General features: G+C 36.7%; 5 non-coding genes across 5 annotated transcripts; all 5 read left to right on the plus strand.

Annotated features, from left to right (window-relative positions):
- The first annotated feature begins 174 nt into the window (after nucleotides 1–174).
- On the plus strand, nucleotides 175–293 carry LOC136181893 (5S ribosomal RNA). Its single transcript, XR_010668209.1, has one exon. It is a non-coding gene; the product is annotated as a 5S ribosomal RNA (ribosomal RNA).
- Nucleotides 294–1716: 1423 nt separating this feature from the next.
- On the plus strand, nucleotides 1717–1835 carry LOC136182084 (5S ribosomal RNA). The gene has a single exon (XR_010668402.1). It is a non-coding gene; the product is annotated as a 5S ribosomal RNA (ribosomal RNA).
- Nucleotides 1836–3240: 1405 nt separating this feature from the next.
- Nucleotides 3241–3359, plus strand: LOC136182085 (5S ribosomal RNA). The gene has a single exon (XR_010668403.1). It is a non-coding gene; the product is annotated as a 5S ribosomal RNA (ribosomal RNA).
- Nucleotides 3360–4782: 1423 nt separating this feature from the next.
- On the plus strand, nucleotides 4783–4901 carry LOC136181594 (5S ribosomal RNA). The gene has a single exon (XR_010667941.1). It is a non-coding gene; the product is annotated as a 5S ribosomal RNA (ribosomal RNA).
- Nucleotides 4902–6324: 1423 nt separating this feature from the next.
- On the plus strand, nucleotides 6325–6443 carry LOC136181779 (5S ribosomal RNA). Its single transcript, XR_010668126.1, has one exon. It is a non-coding gene; the product is annotated as a 5S ribosomal RNA (ribosomal RNA).
- Nucleotides 6444–7713: the final 1270 nt, after the last annotated feature.

Below are 7713 nucleotides of genomic sequence, written 5' to 3' on the forward strand. Positions count from 1 at the left end.
GCGTCAAAGTATTGCTGAATCTAGTAAGATTAAGTGTAAGTCTATCCATAGGCCCACACGTTTGAGTAGAAAAGTAATAAAATCAACTAGGTCATAGTCACTTGCTCTAATTTTGGCGAGGTGTTACTTTAAACCTAAGTATGTATAAATAACCCTTTAACAACCTGTTCATTTGCTTACGGCCATACCACCCTGAACACGCCCGATCTCATCCGATCTCGGAAGCTAAGCAGGGTCGGGCCTGGTTAGTACTTGGATGGGAGACCGCCTGGGAATACCAGGTGCTGTAAGCTTTTAATACCTCCTTTAGCCAGAAGAGGGCGCTGTTGCCTCACTAGTGGAGAAAGGACTGAGAGAAACAGGCCAGTGGAAAATGAAACATGATTTTATTTGGCAGTCTGTCCTCTCTTTTTTTTTTGTTGTTGCAATTTTCATCAATGTTTTCAGTGAGTATTAATACATATTACGCTCTCTGGAGGCTGTTTTCAAAGTTCAGTTTTACATTCAAAAAGTACATGTAGCCTACTTAAGTAAGGACTACTGCATTAACATATTTTAATTACTTGTACTTAGGTTACTCTTTACTTCCCCACAACACTCTGGTAGCCATATTATACATTTGATTCAACTGGAAATATTCACCATCATTATAAATGTTTTCACATCAATAATAAACATTTACACCAAATCAGGAATTATTATAAATGATTACTATTAAGATTGAATTAAAAAAAAACCTGCAAACAAGTGATGCTTACTTATCAATCAATATTTTTTCAGAATCAATTGACGATTTTTCAGAAGTTGACCATTTTGCATCGTCACTTTTACTGTGGATTTATTAAGGTTTTCAATACTGCAAACTTGTGAACAGTGAACAGCAGAAATAAGTTTAAATGTTGCATTAAGGCACACAAGATTTAGGATTATTATAGTAGCCTAAGCAGTGATTGATTAAGATATAAGGGACAACTCGAAATTATGTTTTTATCACCACTTACTTGTTTTGAGGTAATCTTGAATGACAAATGAATAAATCAGCCATTGCAATGTTTCATGTAGAAATCATAACCCTGTGGGGCATACATATTTGATCCCCTCACATTCTCCATTGTAACTAATCATTAAAAAAAACAATCCTCCATTAGGAATCACAAAGGAACACTTACTAATTATATGAAAATTCATAATTATTACAATCAGTCCCTATATATGCTATAGATGATCCCCAATCAAAATTCAGTGTAAGCTACTTTGTAGGAAAGTAGAAGCAATGATAGACAAATAAAAAAAGAACTGCAGTGCATAGCAGGAGGTTACAGCGCCCCCTGCTGGCTGAAGCAGGTATTAAAAGCTTACAGCACCTGGGATTCCCAGGCGGTCTCCCATCCAAGTACTAACCAGGCCAGTTTTGAAAGAGGGAAGTTAATCTTCACGGAATCGGTTTGTTCAATGTGTTTATCAGACGTTTGAACGTTCAGTTTGCCCGCAAGTCGTGAAACAAGTCTTAAAAACAAGCTGCAAGTCTTTAGTTAACTCCCAGCGTCAAAGTATTGCTGAATCTAGTAAGATTAAGTGTAAGTCTATCCATAGGCCCACACGTTTGAGTAGAAAAGTAATAAAATCAACTAGGTCATAGTCACTTGCTCTAATTTTGGCGAGGTGTTACTTTAAACCTAAGTATGTATAAATAACCCTTTAACAACCTGTTCATTCGCTTACGGCCATACCACCCTGAACACGCCCGATCTCGTCCGATCTCGGAAGCTAAGCAGGGTCGGGCCTGGTTAGTACTTGGATGGGAGACCGCCTGGGAATACCAGGTGCTGTAAGCTTTTAATACCTCCTTTAGCCAGAAGAGGGCGCTGTTGCCTCACTAGTGGAGAAAGGACTGAGAGAAACAGGCCAGTGGAAAATGAAACATGATTTTATTTGGCAGTCTGTCCTCTCTTTTTTTTTTGTTGTTGCAATTTTCATCAATGTTTTCAGTGAGTATTAATACATATTACGCTCTCTGGAGGCTGTTTTCAAAGTTCAGTTTTACATTCAAAAAGTACATGTAGCCTACTTAAGTAAGGACTACTGCATTAACATATTTTAATTACTTGTACTTAGGTTACTCTTTACTTCCCCACAACACTCTGGTAGCCATATTATACATTTGATTCAACTGGAAATATTCACCATCATTATAAATGTTTTCACATCAATAATAAACATTTACACCAAATCAGGAATTATTATAAATGATTACTATTAAGATTGAATTTAAAAAAAACCTGCAAACAAGTGATGCTTACTTATCAATCAATTGACGATTTTTCAGAAGTTGACCATTTCGCATCGTCACTTTTACTGTGGATTTTTTAAGGTTTTCAATCCTGCAAACTTGTGAACAGTGAACAGCAGAAATAAGTTTAAATGTTGCATTAAGGCACACAAGATTTAGGATTATTATAGTAGCCTAAGCAGTGATTGATTAAGATACAAGGGACAACTCGAAATTATGTTTTTATCACCACTTACTTGTTTTGAGGTAATCTTGAATGACAAATGAATAAATCAGCCATTGCAATGTTTCATGTAGAAATCATAACCCTGTGGGGCATACATATTTGATCCCCTCACATTCTCCATTGTAACTAATCATTAAAAAAACAATCCTCCATTAGGAATCACAAAGGAACACTTACTAATTATATGAAAATTCATAATTATTACAATCAGTCCCTATATATGCTATAGATGATCCCCAATCAAAATTCAGTGTAAGCTACTTTGTAGGAAAGTAGAAGCAATGATAGACAAATAAAAAAAGAACTGCAGTGCATAGCAGGAGGTTACAACGTCCCCTGCTGGCTGAAGCAGGTATTAAAAGCTTACAGCACCTGGTATTCCCAGGCGGTCTCCCATCCAAGTACTAACCAGGCCAGTTTTGAAAGAGGGAAGTTAATCTTCACGGAATCGGTTTGTTCAATGTGTTTATCAGACGTTTGAACGTTCAGTTTGCCCGCAAGTCGTGAAACAAGTCTTAAAAACAAGCTGCAAGTCTTTAGTTAACTCCCAGCGTCAAAGTATTGCTGAATCTAGTAAGATTAAGTGTAAGTCTATCCATAGGCCCACACGTTTGAGTAGAAAAGTAATAAAATCAACTAGGTCATAGTCACTTGCTCTAATTTTGGCGAGGTGTTACTTTAAACCTAAGTATGTATAAATAACCCTTTAACAACCTGTTCATTCGCTTACGGCCATACCACCCTGAACACGCCCGATCTCGTCCGATCTCGGAAGCTAAGCAGGGTCGGGCCTGGTTAGTACTTGGATGGGAGACCGCCTGGGAATACCAGGTGCTGTAAGCTTTTAATACCTCCTTTAGCCAGAAGAGGGCGCTGTTGCCTCACTAGTGGAGAAAGGACTGAGAGAAACAGGCCAGTGGAAAATGAAACATGATTTTATTTGGCAGTCTGTCCTCTCTTTTTTTTTTGTTGTTGCAATTTTCATCAATGTTTTCAGTGAGTATTAATACATATTACGCTCTCTGGAGGCTGTTTTCAAAGTTCAGTTTTACATTCAAAAAGTACATGTAGCCTACTTACGTAAGGACTACTGCATTAACATATTTTAATTACTTGTACTTAGGTTACTCTTTACTTCCCCACAACACTCTGGTAGCCATATTATACATTTGATTCAACTGGAAATATTCACCATCATTATAAATGTTTTCACATCAATAATAAACATTTACACCAAATCAGGAATTATTATAAATGATTACTATTAAGATTGAATTTAAAAAAAACCTGCAAACAAGTGATGCTTACTTATCAATCAATATTTTTTCAGAATCAATTGACGATTTTTCAGAAGTTGACCATTTTGCATCGTCACTTTTACTGTGGATTTATTAAGGTTTTCAATACTGCAAACTTGTGAACAGTGAACAGCAGAAATAAGTTTAAATGTTGCATTAAGGCACACAAGATTTAGGATTATTATAGTAGCCTAAGCAGTGATTGATTAAGATATAAGGGACAACTCGAAATTATGTTTTTATCACCACTTACTTGTTTTGAGGTAATCTTGAATGACAAATGAATAAATCAGCCATTGCAATGTTTCATGTAGAAATCATAACCCTGTGGGGCATACATATTTGATCCCCTCACATTCTCCATTGTAACTAATCATTAAAAAAAACAATCCTCCATTAGGAATCACAAAGGAACACTTACTAATTATATGAAAATTCATAATTATTACAATCAGTCCCTATATATGCTATAGATGATCCCCAATCAAAATTCAGTGTAAGCTACTTTGTAGGAAAGTAGAAGCAATGATAGACAAATAAAAAAAGAACTGCAGTGCATAGCAGGAGGTTACAGCGCCCCCTGCTGGCTGAAGCAGGTATTAAAAGCTTACAGCACCTGGGATTCCCAGGCGGTCTCCCATCCAAGTACTAACCAGGCCAGTTTTGAAAGAGGGAAGTTAATCTTCACGGAATCGGTTTGTTCAATGTGTTTATCAGACGTTTGAACGTTCAGTTTGCCCGCAAGTCGTGAAACAAGTCTTAAAAACAAGCTGCAAGTCTTTAGTTAACTCCCAGCGTCAAAGTATTGCTGAATCTAGTAAGATTAAGTGTAAGTCTATCCATAGGCCCACACGTTTGTGTAGAAAAGTAATAAAATCAACTAGGTCATAGTCACTTGCTCTAATTTTGGCGAGGTGTTACTTTAAACCTAAGTATGTATAAATAACCCTTTAACAACCTGTTCATTCGCTTACGGCCATACCACCCTGAACACGCCCGATCTCGTCCGATCTCGGAAGCTAAGCAGGGTCGGGCCTGGTTAGTACTTGGATGGGAGACCGCCTGGGAATACCAGGTGCTGTAAGATTTTAATACCTCCTTTAGCCAGAAGAGGGCGCTGTTGCCTCACTAGTGGAGAAAGGACTGAGAGAAACAGGCCAGTGGAAAATGAAACATGATTTTATTTGGCAGTCTGTCCTCTCTTTTTTTTTTGTTGTTGCAATTTTCATCAATGTTTTCAGTGAGTATTAATACATATTACGCTCTCTGGAGGCTGTTTTCAAAGTTCAGTTTTACATTCAAAAAGTACATGTAGCCTACTTAAGTAAGGACTACTGCATTAACATATTTTAATTACTTGTACTTAGGTTACTCTTTACTTCCCCACAACACTCTGGTAGCCATATTATACATTTGATTCAACTGGAAATATTCACCATCATTATAAATGTTTTCACATCAATAATAAACATTTACACCAAATCAGGAATTATTATAAATGATTACTATTAAGATTGAATTTAAAAAAAACCTGCAAACAAGTGATGCTTACTTATCAATCAATATTTTTTCAGAATCAATTGACGATTTTTCAGAAGTTGACCATTTTGCATCGTCACTTTTACTGTGGATTTATTAAGGTTTTCAATACTGCAAACTTGTGAACAGTGAACAGCAGAAACAAGTTTAAATGTTGCATTAAGGCACACAAGATTTAGGATTATTATAGTAGCCTAAGCAGTGATTGATTAAGATATAAGGGACAACTCGAAATTATGTTTTTATCACCACTTACTTGTTTTGAGGTAATCTTGAATGACAAATGAATAAATCAGCCATTGCAATGTTTCATGTAGAAATCATAACCCTGTGGGGCATACATATTTGATCCCCTCACATTCTCCATTGTAACTAATCATTAAAAAAAACAATCCTCCATTAGGAATCACAAAGGAACACTTACTAATTATATGAAAATTCATAATTATTACAATCAGTCCCTATATATGCTATAGATGATCCCCAATCAAAATTCAGTGTAAGCTACTTTGTAGGAAAGTAGAAGCAATGATAGACAAATAAAAAAAGAACTGCAGTGCATAGCAGGAGGTTACAGCGCCCCCTGCTGGCTGAAGCAGGTATTAAAAGCTTACAGCACCTGGGATTCCCAGGCGGTCTCCCATCCAAGTACTAACCAGGCCAGTTTTGAAAGAGGGAAGTTAATCTTCACGGAATCGGTTTGTTCAATGTGTTTATCAGACGTTTGAACGTTCAGTTTGCCCGCAAGTCGTGAAACAAGTCTTAAAAACAAGCTGCAAGTCTTTAGTTAACTCCCAGCGTCAAAGTATTGCTGAATCTAGTAAGATTAAGTGTAAGTCTATCCATAGGCCCACACGTTTGAGTAGAAAAGTAATAAAATCAACTAGGTCATAGTCACTTGCTCTAATTTTGGCGAGGTGTTACTTTAAACCTAAGTATGTATAAATAACCCTTTAACAACCTGTTCATTCGCTTACGGCCATACCACCCTGAACATGCCCGATCTCGTCTGATCTCGGAAGCTAAGCAGGGTCAGGCCTGGTTAGTACTTGGATGGGAGACCGCCTGGGAATACCAGGTGCTGTAAGCTTTTAATACCTCCTTTAGCCAGAAGAGGGCGCTGTTGCCTCACTAGTGGAGAAAGGACTGAGAGAAACAGGCCAGTGGAAAATGAAACATTTTATTTGGCAGTCTGTCCTCTCTTTTTTTTTTGTTGTTGCAATTTTCATCAATGTTTTCAGTGAGTATTAATACATATTACGCTCTCTGGAGGCTGTTTTCAAAGTTCAGTTTTACATTCAAAAAGTACATGTAGCCTACTTAAGTAAGGACTACTGCATTAACATATTTTAATTACTTGTACTTAGGTTACTCTTTACTTCCCCACAACACTCTGGTAGCCATATTATACATTTGATTCAACTGGAAATATTCACCATCATTATAAATGTTTTCACATCAATAATAAACATTTACACCAAATCAGGAATTATTATAAATGATTACTATTAAGATTGAATTAAAAAAAAACCTGCAAACAAGTGATGCTTACTTATCAATCAATATTTTTTCAGAATCAATTGACGATTTTTCAGAAGTTGACCATTTTGCATCGTCACTTTTACTGTGGATTTATTAAGGTTTTCAATACTGCAAACTTGTGAACAGTGAACAGCAGAAATAAGTTTAAATGTTGCATTAAGGCACACAAGATTTAGGATTATTATAGTAGCCTAAGCAGTGATTGATTAAGATATAAGGGACAACTCGAAATTATGTTTTTATCACCACTTACTTGTTTTGAGGTAATCTTGAATGACAAATGAATAAATCAGCCATTGCAATGTTTCATGTAGAAATCATAACCCTGTGGGGCATACATATTTGATCCCCTCACATTCTCCATTGTAACTAATCATTAAAAAAAACAATCCTCCATAAGGAATCACAAAGGAACACTTACTAATTATATGAAAATTCATAATTATTACAATCAGTCCCTATATATGCTATAGATGATCCCCAATCAAAATTCAGTGTAAGCTACTTTGTAGGAAAGTAGAAGCAATGATAGACAAATAAAAAAAGAACTGCAGTGCATAGCAGGAGGTTACAGCGCCCCCTGCTGGCTGAAGCAGGTATTAAAAGCTTACAGCACCTGGGATTCCCAGGCGGTCTCCCATCCAAGTACTAACCAGGCCAGTTTTGAAAGAGGGAAGTTAATCTTCACGGAATCGGTTTGTTCAATGTGTTTATCAGACGTTTGAACGTTCAGTTTGCCCGCAAGTCGTGAAACAAGTCTTAAAAACAAGCTGCAAGTCTTTAGTTAACTCCCAGCGTCAAAGTATTGCTGAATCTAG

Source organism: Labrus bergylta, chromosome 13 (assembly GCF_963930695.1).
Source record: "Labrus bergylta chromosome 13, fLabBer1.1, whole genome shotgun sequence".
In the NCBI taxonomy this organism is placed as follows: domain Eukaryota; kingdom Metazoa; phylum Chordata; class Actinopteri; order Labriformes; family Labridae; genus Labrus; species Labrus bergylta.